The 14,940-nt window shown below is 36.1% G+C and overlaps 1 protein-coding gene across 1 annotated transcript in view; it reads right to left on the reverse strand.

Annotated features, from left to right (window-relative positions):
* Positions 1-14,940, reverse strand: part of COL21A1 (collagen type XXI alpha 1 chain) — a 228,191-nt gene that overhangs the window by 114,586 nt on the left and 98,665 nt on the right. The gene's annotated exons all lie outside the window — the stretch shown is intronic.

Here is a 14,940-nt window from a genome sequence, read left to right on the forward strand (position 1 = left end):
AATTTCTCCCTTCCAGGAGGTTATATACTATCAGGTGAGAAAATATTGTATTGAAAATATATTCAAAATAAAAACAACGTAAATTGGGAAGTATGGCAGAAGTACATAGGGAATAAGGAAAGGGTTTAGAATAAGGTAAGAAAAACTCTCTAAATTTGATCGGGCTGGATGAATATTCTTAGAAACTAGATGAGACTGTTGAGGAAGTTTCAGTAATATCTGAAAACTATATATCTTCTTTTGGGAAAGAGAACAGAAATAAATTAGCTACATTTTTGATAGACTGGCTTAAGGGTTGGGGAGGGGAACGTACAGAGGGGAGAGGAGTAGAGGGAGGGAGAATAGGAGAGAAGGAGAGACAGGAAAGACAAGAAGAGGGAGGGGAGAGAGCAGGAGTGGAGTTTAAGGATATCTCTATGATACAGGATTCCATCACATTATTTGGTGCTGGGAGTAGTGGAAAGTACACAGCAAAAATCCTAGGATATATGGGCCTTGGTGCTACCTCTGCCACGAAATAGCTGTGCATCCCTGAGCACTGAGCCTCTCTGGACCTCAGCTGTCTCATCGACAAAATGACCACGTTGGACAATTTAATCTGCAAAGTGCTTTCCAATTCTAACATTCTGTGTTCTCTGGATTACAAGCAAGGGGACATCCCTTCTCTTGAAGGCCCTCTCCAAATCTAGGTGTCTGCTTTATAACTCAAATCTCACAGGTTCCATTCCCATAGGGGAAAACACAACAACAACACTGAATCTGAGAACTTTGGCTTTCATTTGGTTTCAGTGGAGTTTTACAACTTTGTTAAATATTCTAGAATTAAGACAAGAATTATTCCCCAAGAAAACTCATTAATGCTAACATCACAGTCTTCTGTTTAGCAACAAAAACATAATGTACTTTAAATGTTCCTGGAAAACCAATACTTCAAATTATGTGGAAAATTTTATGCAGATAAATAATATAAATTTTTTTATTAGACAAGAGATTTAATCCATGTAAGGAGCTCCCAGTGAAGAACTCTCTCTTACCAATATGAACAGAATCTACTCTAACAATTCGAACCTTAGAGAGATGCTTGGATAAAGAGAAGATAAGTGACTTGTCCAGGGTTACACAAACAGTTATGTGTCAGAGGGGGGACTGGAAGCCAGCTCTAGATCCTCTAAGCCAAGTTGTCTCTAATAAACCTACATTTATTAATAGTATCTCAGTCAAGTCAGCAAGTATTTATTAGGTGCTCAGGGCACTGTGCTAAGTAAGCACTGGAAATAGAAATAAAAGAAGAAAGAATGATAGCTGTTGTTGGGGAACGGCTGAACAAGTTGTGATATATACGAATGTAATGGAATACTACTGTGCTGTAAGAAATGATGAGCAGGCAGACTTCAGAAAAACATGGAAAGACTTATATGAACTGATGCTGAGTGAAGTGAGCAGAAGCAGCAGAACACTGTATACAGTAATAGCCACATTGTGAGATCAGCAACTTTGATAGAAGCAGCTCTTCCCTGCAACGCAAAGACCTAAAACAACTCTAAAAGACTCATTATGGAAAATGCCAACCACATCCAGGCAAAGAAATATGGAGTCTGAATGCAAATCAAAGCATACTATTTTCTCCCTCTTTTCATTTTGTTTTGTTTTGTGTTTTCTTTCTCATGGTTTCTCCCATACATTCTAATTCTTCTATATAACATGACTAATGTGAAAATGTTTAATAAGAATGTATATGTAGGGCCAATATTGGATCGTACTCTGTCTTGGGGGGGGGGAGACAGACAGAGAAATTTAAAACTTATAGTAGTGAATGTCGCAAACAAAACATAAATATATTAATTTGTAAAAAAAAATATGATAGCTTATGTCTTTCAGTTAACATTCTAAAAAAGAAATGTATGGAAGTAAGAAGCAAGAAAAAGAAAATGTATAGAAGTAAGCTGAAAAAGTGGAGGGAGAGAAGAAGAAATGAGGGTACCCAGGGAAAGTTCAAAGTTGGGAGTGGAGCCTCCAGAGGAATGAAGAAATAGTTGGCCTGGGCATCCTCCATAAAATGGAAATCCTGGAAGGAACCAGCTAATCAAAGGGAGGAAAAAAAAGAGGCAGAAGGCAATCCAATATGTGAAGTCCAGGAGTGCAGTGAGCTTCTAAGGAAGAAAAGGTTTTTATGACATTGTGGACAAAACAAAGTCCAGAGAGTCAGGAATGCAACCATCAACCAAAAGAAGTCTGAGGCCCAAAGAGGTGCCTGGTACCGATCCAGAAGGGATGATTAACCTCTTCTACAGATCTTATTAAAAGGTGCAAATCAAGGATTCTAAGCCTTTTGTTTGTGCTTTGACGAAGTATTTTTGAATGATTTGGACCTATGATTTGAACTAGCCAATTCCTTCCATTGATGCAGATAAACAACTTGTCTGCAAGTTACAGTCTTAGTAAATTTACCTGGGGCATTGAGAGATTAAATGAGTTGTCAAGAGTCATGTAGCTAGTATCTTTCTAAGGCAGGAACTGAACTCCAAGACCAGTCCTTAATTACTAAACAGAAACAACACCATGCTACCTCTCTAAAAATTAGGTGACATCAGAAGTTTAAGAATGGACTCAAAAATTAATATTGTTATCAAAATTCTTTCAGATGTCCTTCCTCCTTATGAAATATTTTAAGAAAAAAATTAATCAGAATATATTGTATAGACTTTAATATAAATTCTATTATAAACAGGCGCTGGCTGGGTGATCTTGGACAAGTTAAGTCATTTCATATCTCAGTGTTTTAGGCAATTTTCTAAGTCTGCAGAAAAAGTGCTACACTGTATTAATCAAGGGAATCTTCTCACCTTTGAGTTTTCTATCAGTAAAATCATAGGTCCAGTTCCTAATCTTGTAGAATATACTACCTGTACTATAAAGTAATGAGAGTGACACATGACCCCTCTCTATAAAATCAAACTCATTCCTCTGTAGTCACAATTTGCAGGATACAGAGCTGGAAAGGACATTAGAAATCATCTGAACCAACTACAGCATTTTACAGATGAGGAAATAAAGGCCCCCACAGGTTAAGTGACTTACCTAAAGTCACCTGGATAACAGGTATATGAGCTGGAATTCAAACCAAGAGCAGTATGACTCTAAATCTAAGACAATTTCCACTACACCCAACTGCCTCCTTTGTACCAATGGGCATTTAAAATAAAATGAAAGCATGGTATATATAAAATTCACCATGTCCCTGCAGAAACTTGTTTAAAGAGAGGATACCTACCACCAAAGGATCATGGACTTAGAGCTAGAAATAAAACAACATAGAGGCCATCTAGCCCAGTAGTTGTGTACTGCTAACAGTAAAAAAAAAAAAGAGCACATATCTCCAATACATGAATCTTATTTGTAAACTATATACTGTTAAATTGTGCCGGTAAACTTGTATATCATGAAATATACACAAAATAGAAATCTTTACAGAGATGACATAAAGATGAAATGATCTTTTATCCTAGATTCAGTAATGAGCCACTGAAGCTGATAAAGTAGGAGAATAACATGAGAACTGAACATCCCTTTGGAAGTTGTGTGAAGGGTGAATCTGATAGGGGAGAGTCTTCAGTCAGACAGAACAATTAGGAAGTCAATGTGAGATTTGATGAGAGATTGAACTAAAGCGCTAGATGTATGAGTAAAAAGAAAGGGACAGAGAAGAGAGAAATTGTGAATATAGGTATGGTAATATTTAGCAAATGATCGGCTATGGGACACAAATAATAGTAAGGAACAGAGGTTGATACCAAGGTTTCAAATCTTACTGCCTGGAAAGATGGTAGTGTCTGCGAGAGAAATAGGAAAGTTCTGAAGAGGATAGGAATGGCTTGTGGGAGGAGAATATTGTATTAACATACAGACTGTAACCCATTTATGATTGCTCTCTCTGTAGGTCCCACTCTGTCCCACTGACAACTTAAAGGAATTGGTACATGGTATTTACTTATTGGCCATTACCTTCCCCTTCTCCATATCAGAGATCCAGATCAGCCACTGATCTGAGGGACTAGGTGAGGCTAGCCTGGGGAATGCACTATGGTTCAATGATATTGTTATAAACAACCCTAAGAGGCACACATTGGGTAGAAAAGGGAGGGTGGCAGCTTGAACAACAAGTAAAAGAGAGGAGGAGATGTTAGAAATAATGGGTGTATGTGAGGAGAAGGAATAGTGAATTATGTAAGAGACAACATATTATCTGTTGCTACTGTGGGGAGAGAATACTACCCACCTTCTCCCTCATATATCCCAATCAGTCAATCACAATCTTTGAGAATCATGCCATGCCACTTTTGCAAGGCACCCACTTTGAAGACCTCCCATTTTACAGATGAGGAAAACAAGACTCAGAAAGATTATGACATGTCTAAGATCACACTGGTATCAAACAGCAGAAGGAGGACCCAAACCCAGGTCACATGACATCAAATCAAGCATTGTTTCCATTAATCCACACTCTGGTATGCCCAATGCCACGGATTCATGGATTAAATAAATTTCTTATAGACACCTGAAGAACACCTTTGTATTAACTATTAATAGAATTTTCTGTGAAACCTGACAAACAGGTCAAAACAGACCTGAGCTTAAACTGAGAAATAAGACCTACATTTTTGATAGATAAATAGTTAATTTATGAATGTAGCAGGCACATACTTTATGATGACTGTCTATAATATCTTTCCCTTCAAAGTCAATAAATTAAAATAATTGTAAAAAGTATATTTCTTTTTTTATTCTTTATTTCAATTAAGAGAAAATCAAAATATATGACAACATATAAATCTATTGTGAATATATTCAGCTATCAAGTGTTCCCTTGATTTGCCTTGAAAACTTAGAATATTCAAACCACATACAGTATTAGAATTTATAAAGCTAAATCAGACTTCTTTAGAGTTATAATGATACTTGTTTTCTATGATATTATTAATTATATCACATTTTAAAACTGCAGTATTATCATATATCCATGAAATACTGATTGTCCTGACCTACTTAGGAAACTTTATAGAGTATAATTTAATAACATTTTATGAAAATATTGCTCAGGAGCCATATAAAAGATGTAGTTTGAAGTTTCAAAATAGATTTTGTATGTCTGAATATGCTTACATGTAAGAAACATTTAAAAAAACCATTTCTGTCTACAGAAATCCACTTTGATCATCAAAGCATATTATGCTAGCTTCTTCAGTAGCAATAAAAAGTCAGTTAATTACATTCCATATGGCATCGGAAGGGATTACTGTACAATCAAAACTAGAGTAGGAAAGAGAGAGGAATGTCACACTGATTTCCTTGGGGGAAAAATACTTCTTTCCGTTCTGATTTACTTTCGTTTGACAGTCAGTCACAGCGATGTGTGGGGAAGCTTTAATCCCCTTGCTTTGTAGAATAGGATGCTAAGAAAACTATATACATATATATATATGTATATATATATATATATATATATATATATATATATATATATATATATATATACATATATATATATGTATATATCCCAAGTCTGACTGTACTGACATCTGTAACTCACTAGTAAAAGAACTTAAATAACCTGAATACTGAGTTAGCCATTTGAAAAGGAAGACAGATTCGTGAAACAGCAGGTTTTTTTAAAAAGCATAATATTTATTCAATCGAGTATTTATCAGATGTTCATTATGTGCAAAACACCATACAAACCTCAATGGGAATATTAAGGAAATATGACAGAGGTGCCTCAAGACAGCTACCAGCTTCGTGTGAGTAATTTGACAGAAGTAAATACTATGCAAGCTAGAAACTGATAAGAGCAAAAGAAGTGTTGAAAAACTTGGAAATTAAATAAAGGAGAGATATATATTCAAAGAATCCAGTTTTACATTTGCACCAAGTGACATTTCTTTTTCTAGTATCTCTTCTTGTTGTTGTTCAGTCATGTCCAACTCTTCGTGACTCCATAGGCCATAGCATGCCAATACCATCTATGGGATTTTCTTGGCAAATGATACTGGAGTAGTTTGCCATTGCTTCTCCAATGGATTAAGGCAGAGGTTAAATGACTTGCCCAGGGTCACATGGCTAAGTAGATGTGTGGGACTAAGATTTAAATTAAAATCTTTCTGACTACAGCTCAAGTGCTCTATCCACTGAGTTACCTCGCTACTAATATCTCTTAAGGACTGTTTTTTAAATTTTTATTTAGTATTTTATTTTTCCTCAGTTACATATAAAAACAATGTTAACATTCATTTTTAAAACTTTTGAGTTCCAAATTCTCTCCCTTCCTCCCTCCCCACCCACCCTCATTGAGAAAGCAAACAATTCAATATAGGTTATACATGTGCAGTCATGCAAAACACTTCCATAACAGTCATGTTGTGAAAAAATAACTGTATTTGCCTCCATCCTATCCCCCACCATTTATTCTAGTGTCTCTCTCTCTTTTCATTCTGTTCCTCTTCAAAAGTGTTTTGCTTCTGACTACGCCCTCCCCCATCTTCCCTCTTTTCTATTACCTCCTCTTCTCTTATCCCTTTCCCTCCTTTTCTGTAAAGACAGATTTCTATACCCAATTGAGTTGTAAGTTATTCCCTCTTTGAGCCCATTCTGATGATAGTAATGTTTACACTCTCTCTCTCACCTCCCTCCTCTTCCCCTACACTGCAAAAACGTTTTCTTGTCTCTTTTATGTGAGAAAATTTACTCCATTCTATCTTCCTCTTTCTCTTTTTCCCAGAACATTCCTCTCACCTCTTAATTTCATTTTTTTAGGTATCACTTCATATTCAACTCACACCTGTGCCATCTGTACACACACACATATACTCCTGACTACCCTAATTATGAGAAAGGTCTTATGAGTTAAAAATATCATCTTTGATTTAGGAATGCAAACATTTCAAATTTAATAAATCTCTTATGATTTCTCTTTCCTATAAACCTTTTCATGCTTCTCTTGAGTCTTGTATTCAAAAGTCAAATTTTCTATTTAGCTCTGGTCTTTTCTCAAGAAGACATGAAATTCCTCTATTTCATTAAATATCCATTTTCTTCCCCTCATGGATTATACTCAGTTTTTCTGGGTAGGTGATTCTTGGTTGGAATCCTAGCTCCTCTGATCTATGGAATATTATATTTTAAGCCCTCCAGTCCCTTAATGTAGAAGCTGCTAAATCTTGTGTTATCCTAAGTGTGGCTCTATGATACTTGAATTATTTCTTTCTGATTGCTTGAAATGTTTTCTCTTTTGACCTGGGAATTCTGGAATTTGGCTATAATATTCCTGGAAGCTTTCCTTTGGGATCTCTTTCAGGGGGTGATTGGTGGATTCTTTAAACTTCTATTTTACACTCTGGTTTAGAATATTAGGGCAGTTTTACTTGATAATTTCTTGAAAGATGATGTCTAGGCTCCTTTTTTGATCATGGCCTTCAGTTAGTTCAATAATTTTTAAATTACCTCTCCTGGATCTGTTTTCTAGGTAAGTTTTTTTCCAATGAGATATTTCACATTGTCTTCTCTTTTTTTGATTCTTTTGGTTTTGTTTTATGATTTTTTGATTTCTCATAAAGTCATTAGTTTCCATTTATTCCATTCTAATTTTTAAGGAATTATTTTCTTCAGTGAGTTTCTGGACCTCCTTTTCCATTTGGCCAATTCTGCTTTTTAAGGCATCCTTCTCCTTGTTGGCTTTTTGGACCTCTTTTGCCATTTGAGATAGTCTATTTTTAACGTGTTATTTTCTTCCATATTTTGGGGGGTCTTCTTTAGCAAGCTGTTGACTTGTTTTTCATGATTGTCTTGCATCATTCTCATTTCTCTTCCCAGCTTTTCTTCTATTTCTCTCAGTTGATTTTCAAAATCCTTTGTGAGCTCCTCCATGACCTGAGACCAATTCATGTGTTTCTTGGAGGCTTTGGATATAGGAGCTTTGACTTTGCTGTCTTCTGAGTGTGTGTTTTAATCTTCCTTGTCACCAAAGCAAGTTTCTATAGTAAGAGGGTTTTTTTCCATTGTTTGTTCATTTTCCCAGTCTACTGCTTGACTTTTTAACCCTTCATAAAGGTAGGGCTCTGCTTCCCATATGGAGGCATAATGTCTCAGGCTTCAGGGGTTTTTCTAAGCTGATTTCAGCGATACTTCTACTGACCTCTAAGTTCTCAGTTCTTCCAAGGTGGTATGCTCAAAGGAGTGGTGTTTACTCTTCTTCTGACCCAGACTGTGGTCTGTGAGCAACCACAAGCACTCTTTTCTGCCTTATTACTGTGAGAAGGGTCCCTTCTCACTGTTTTCAAAAGCTCTGCTATGCTACTGCTTTCTCTCACCCCAGAACTGCCACCCAATTCCAAGTATGGTCAAAGTGTCAGAGTCCTGCCCAGTGCTAGCAAAGAAACCGCTGTAATCTCCTTCTGACCAGTTGTTCGATCCACTTCCTGTCTGTGGGCTGAGAGCTCCAGAAGCAATCACTGCTGCTGCTGCCACTGCCACTACCACTGCTGATTCAGTCACTCCCAAGGTCTGCTCCTGGTTTGCTGGGGCCAGGGCTGTGTTGGTGCAGACTGTGCTAGACTATGCTCCTTTCTCACTCATCTGTGCAGCCCAGAGTAAATAGAAGTGATATATCTGGCTTACTGTATTTCTCAATCATCCCATAACATTGTCTCAGGAATACTGGGTACACTCATATAATGCACTTTTCACCTTAGTTTAAGAATCTTTCAGTGTGGTTTGGTTCATGGCTGCCAAGTCAAAGAAAAGCTTTTCTTCCTTCAGACGGTCTCTGCCAAAATTCAGAATGAATCCCTTGAGTATACACTGGGCCAGAGACTGAACAAGGGACTATCAGATATAATCAGACATTCCAGTAGGGACCAATGTGTTCCTCCTCCAATTCAGTTCATAACCCTGCAAGTCAAACCTTCACAAATATGCTTGAACTAAGAGACTTGGCCAGGCTTAAGTTTAGAGCAACTTAATACTCTAAACCAACACCTACAATTGACTGGAGAAACTATTTTTTCCTGTAATTTCCTTATAAAAAAGAAGAGGTAAAAAGTGTTAACTATTTTCGGGTCCTTGCTATAAGTAACTGCTCGGCTTTTCACATAAAGACTGAATTTGACTGCATTATATACTAATTATATAACTAACAGGATTAATTATATTGAGACTTTTTTTAGAGTTTTCCAATCTATTAAAATTTTGTTAAGCACCTACTATGCATTAGACACTATGCTAAGCTCTGGGGATACCATTAATAATAAAAAGACAGTTCATAAACATGGAAGTGGTAACTGAGGTAGGGTAGAAGAGGAGGTCCTGGGAAGTGAGTACATTGTGGAACTAGGTTAGAATGTTTGAGGGAGAATCAATATGTATTTTGAAATCTCCTAGTATAAGGGCAGAAATTAGGGAAAAGAGAAAGCCTGTGAGACAGGCTTATCAATGAAAGAAGGTTGGTAGATAACAGTTACTAAAATATTGACTGGGTGAATAAATATGGATTGAATGAACCTCAAAGGAGAAGTGATGAAGTGATAGGGGTAGAGGGAAAGCATCGAAGTAGCAAGATGATATTTCAACTACCCCACCATGAGTAGTCAAGCAAGGGTACAGGTGAACCAGTGTAATCAGTGCTGGAAAGGGAGGCCAGGGAGGCTTTATGATTGGGAAGGAATCACATCTAGGAGAGTGCAAGAAGGTAGAAGGCATGAGAAAGGAAAAAGGAAGTGTGTTATTTATGAAGCAGGCATTCCAAAATGCATATTGAAAAGGATAGGTACCTTTAGAGTGGGGTGTTGAGGGGTGGATGAAAATAGGGAAACAGGCGATGGGGATGGAGAACAGTGTTTGAACACTGGCACCCAGGTGTTCAGATCACTGAATGGGGTAGTACGACGGGTTGGACATTTGTTAATCATTGAGGAACGAATTCAGGTAGGTTTTACCCAAGGCATCTGACTTCAGAGTAGTATCTTCTTAGGGAATCAGGGCTGGGACATTCCCTTCTTTCTCTACCAACTATTTTCCTTCTTACCATGTAGATTCAGGCAAGGCAACTGGGAGAGGTGGAATTGTAGGAGGTTATCAAGGATCAAGTTAAAATCTCTTCCTCCCCCATATTTTCTCTGTTATTAGAGCTACTCCAACTTCTGGCAGAGTATCTCCAATCACAATAGTAGCTTCTGGAGCCCCTCAGAGAGCTACCCCATGAATTCAAGGTTTGCTAGGGGTCTAGAACACAAGTGGTCACAAATGTGCAAGGATACTTCATGGCCTTACAGGGCCACAGATGTTCTCTGGTGATGTGGTCACACTGTTTCTACCAGGTCTATTCCCTTCTGGTCTTGGTGTATAGACTCATAGAGAAAAGCACCGTCATCCGGGTTTTCAAAGATGGGGGCTTCTTAGGAGCTTCCCAGAATCTCATCTGGCACACAAAGCTTCTTCCAAAAACTAAGCCCTCTATAGTGAGTCTTTATCAAAAATTTAGTAAGTAATTAGTAAGAAGTCCTCCTCATCCCCCCAAAAAAAGTCTTGCATGACCTCAAGAATAAAATATAATCATTTTACACAATATTTTAATAATTCTCACATAGTCAGGTTGATTTGAATTGAATTACTCTTCTAATAAAACATGTCTTCCAAATGCACAGCAGCAGACAACTTGAGTATTGAAGTATATGACAGTAAATATTAAGTTTTGTCTATTCAAGAAATATATGGATTGGCTCCAACTAGCCCTCTTTGCAATTTGTGCTATATCCAGAAATGTCAGAATCTTCTGAGCTACTAAAATGGGGTTATGTTGGTAGTATTACTGACTCTAGCCTATTTCTTCCATATAAATAACAATGAGTGTATGAATAAAAGTGAGAAATTGGCTTTTTTATGGAAGCTACAAAAATACAGGATATTTGTTCCTCTAGTGCCTATTTAGATACACACACACACACACACACACACACACACACACACACACAACTTGAGCCCTAAAATAGTATAAAACCTACATCGTACACATTTCCATGAGTAAAGAATAAATCCTGATTTGTGAACTATTTGGAGCAATTATTTCAACAAACTTTTAATTTTTATTTCAGCAATGAAGGTATTTGGGTTTATAGGTAGTGATGTTATTGTTTTGTTTGTTTGACTTTGCATATTCAAATACTCAAATAGACATATGATCTCATCAATTCAGGATTATTGATACAAATGATACATTCATGCCTACCTGTACTCTGTTACTATCCACTTTCTCCCTACATGCTGGTTTGAAATATCTCTCAACATCATGAGGGTACCAACGGTGTTACCTAGGTTTCCATGTGACATCTCTTACTCTAACCAAGAGACCAGCCTATATCCTCTTTCTGTCATTCAATTCTTTGATGACATTTTTTATTCAAAGTTTCTCACAATTTACATATCATATCCTTCTTACAATCACGATGCACCTTCCCACTGCCTTCTGTGTGATGCTCAACTTTGGATCCTTGGAAGCAGTAGTGTTACAAGCCTCACTGTCAGACAGCAACACAGATAAAAAGGTGGTATAGAAAAGATTTTATGGTAATCTTGTGGTAAATAGGAGTGCTTTGCAATTTCTCAAAGGAATCCAGGCTACTTTTAAACTCACTTTCTATCTGTATTGTCTGTTTCAGATACAGAAACTTTTGAATAAGCCCTATAGGCTGTCCATTCAGATTCCTGTGGAAATCTGGGTAATAAACTTATTTTTTTTTCATCCATGTAGTTTTACATGGACAGAAAAGTCAAACTTTTAGAATTTCATTAAATCATTTAATTGTCCTGTGCTTTATTTTTTCTCTCTGAGCAAGATAAATAGTAGAAGTGGTTTGTTTCAAAAGTGTTAGTTTTTGGAAAATGCTTTGAAATACATTTCCTAGATTCTCTGTAAAAGAAAATACAATATGACTGTATTTCCTTTTCATCAGATAAACTTTAAATATGCCAATCCTACTTCAATTAAAATTTTAATTTAATTAAAAGCAATTCTCTTGCCCTACAAAAAGAAATATCTAATGTTTGGGATGTTATCCAGTTTCCCATTATAAAGATGTTAAACATGTAGTATGTTGACATTTTTTCATCTGAATCCAAAAAAGTGTGGATGTTTGATTTTGAATTTCATCTTCACACCCACAACTCTGTAAAAATTCTGGCAAGAGACTCATTTATGCAAAATCATTCCAAGAACATTTAACTCTGAAACTGGAAAGAAGACATTAAATAGATAAAAAATGGGAAAGATTGGAAAAGATTTTTATAACAAACTCATTTCCTTAAAAAACAGTGAAGTCAGTATAATTGTTTTCTAAAATCAGTCTGCAATGCACTACATGAGGAAATAGAAATGGGACCAGAGAAAGATGATATGACTTCTACATTATCATTGGTACAAAGATAAAAAAGAGAACAGACAGTGCTAACAATAATAGTTTTCAGAATATCTACAAATATTAAACTTTTAATATTCTTTATACAAGGTACTTGCTCACAAACTGAGTTGGCAAAATACTGCAACAAGTAACCCACATACACAGTCTTGCCAGAAATGAACCCAAAAAAACATAATAAAATTGTAGTTAAATGGAAGTATGGCTCATAGGTTTTCTATGAAGAGTCAGATTGATAGAACTGGTAACTCCCTGAAAGTGTCCAAAAATGTCATTTGTTTATCTTACTTTGTAGTAATATTGATAAACATAATTAAAAAGACTACTCATGAAGATGATTGGATTTATTTATATAATAAGATAAGATGATAATAATAAAATAATATGTAGATTGGTTGTGATTGAATCCCAGTCTTTCTCTTCAGCTCCAGTTCTGCAATACAAATTGCATATTGAACATGATGAACTGGATAGATGTTCTATAGGTAATTCACAAGTCCAAAAGGGAACTCATTATATTTCTTCCTCAATTATCTTAACACTTCACTCTCCATTGCTCAACAATCTACTCTCTTCCTATGTAACAGTTGCCAGATCTTGCTATTTCTATCTCCATAAAATCCCTCAAATATGTTCTTTTCTTTCCACTCATAAAGACATTATCCTATATCAGATTCTCTTCATCTCTCAACTGGTCCTCATCACCTCCTGAAATAAACTCCAAAATGAAAACTCCCAGAGACACCATAATTAAAATCCAGAGCTCCCAGATCAAAGGGAAAAAAATACTGTGAGGAGCCAGAAAGAAAGAATTTAAGTCCTAAGGAGCCACAGACAGGATCACATATGATTTACAAGCCACTGTTAGAAAACATCAGAGAACTTAGAATACAATATTCCAGAAGGCAAAGAATACAGGCTTATAACCAAGAATAACATAACCAGAAAAACTGAGTATAATTCTCCAGGGGCAAAAATGGACCTTTAATAAATTAGAGAACTTCCAAACATTCCTGATAAGAAGACAAAAGTTGCAGAGAAATTTTGAAATTCAAACACAAGAATAAAGAGAAACATAAGAAGATAAACATGAATGAACACTGATAAAGATCTAAACAAGAATAAACTGTTTACATTCAAATTGGGAAAATAATACATGTGTCTCCTCTGAACCCTATCATCATCAGGGTTCACAAAGACAGTGCAATTAGACAAGACCTAGGAGTAACTTCTTTTATGTCCTGATAATCATGAGAAAAGAATGGAAAGAAAAAAGAATAGGAATACACTGAGGAGTGAGGGAAAGGAAGGTTAGGAAAAAATATATAATCGAGGTGTGCAAGTAGATATTTATACAAACAAGGGAGGAGAAGGTAAGGGGAGTGGCTGTCACTTGAATCTGTTATCTGAAATGATCAAAATTGATACTTATATACACACATACACAAAGAGATAGTTGGGTACAAAAATTCATTTCATTCAACAGGAAAATAGGCAAGAAAGCGAAGAAGGTGGAGGAATATTAAAGGAAAGGCAGGTTAAGGGAGGGATTGATACTGAACAAAGAAAATTCTAAGAATATGTAAAAAGATATATATGACTTTTTTGATATGCCAAAGAATAGGAATTTGAGAGAATGTGCATAAATTAGGGAATGGGGAATACTATTGTGCTTAGTTCTCATCAACATAATGACCAACCAGAATTCCAGAGGACTACCTACGTCCTGAAAGGGAGGTGAAGGACTCAGAACACAGAATAAAATAATTCCTTATAGATGTGGCCCATGTGAAAACTTTTTTGATGAACTATAAATGTTTGTAATAGATTTTGTTTTTCTCATTTTCTCAATAGGACTGAAAGGGTAGATCTTGGCTGATTAAAAGAAAGTTGTTCTGTTTTGTTTTGTGGTTAAAGAAAACCACTAACTTAGGTGTAGAGAGGTCATCTAATCTAATGTGACGTGATTTTATACATCAGAAATGTTAAATACCTTGCCCAAAGTAAGCATCAGAGATAAGTTATGAACTCAGGTCTTCAGACTCTTCAGTCACTGCTTCCTTCTACTGTACCACAAACTGCCTTGCAGCTAACCTGGGAAACCAACTAGCTTTTATCATTTTGTTTCTCTGGGAAGAGCTCTTCTAAGTCCCAAAGAATCGACTTAAAATATTTTTTTGGAATGTACCCAACTAGTAAGTTGGGAGTGCCTAAATATTAAAGCTTTCAAATAGATTTATCTGTTACTTCACAAGAAAAGGTCAACTCAGACTAACCAAGACAGAAATATGTTTGAAAGTAAATGCCAAGGAATGTATGAATCTCAAGAATTTCAGCTAAATTATTTTTGAGTTCAAGACACAAGTAGAAATAACTTTAATTTTCTTCTTTTCTCTTTCTTGTTGATCTCACCCACTCCCATGGGTTTAATTGTCATCTCTATGTGAATGGCTCACAGATCAAGCCTTTATCTCTCTCCTCA

Source organism: Notamacropus eugenii, chromosome 2 (genome assembly GCF_028372415.1).
Source record: "Notamacropus eugenii isolate mMacEug1 chromosome 2, mMacEug1.pri_v2, whole genome shotgun sequence".
Lineage (NCBI taxonomy): Eukaryota > Metazoa > Chordata > Mammalia > Diprotodontia > Macropodidae > Notamacropus > Notamacropus eugenii.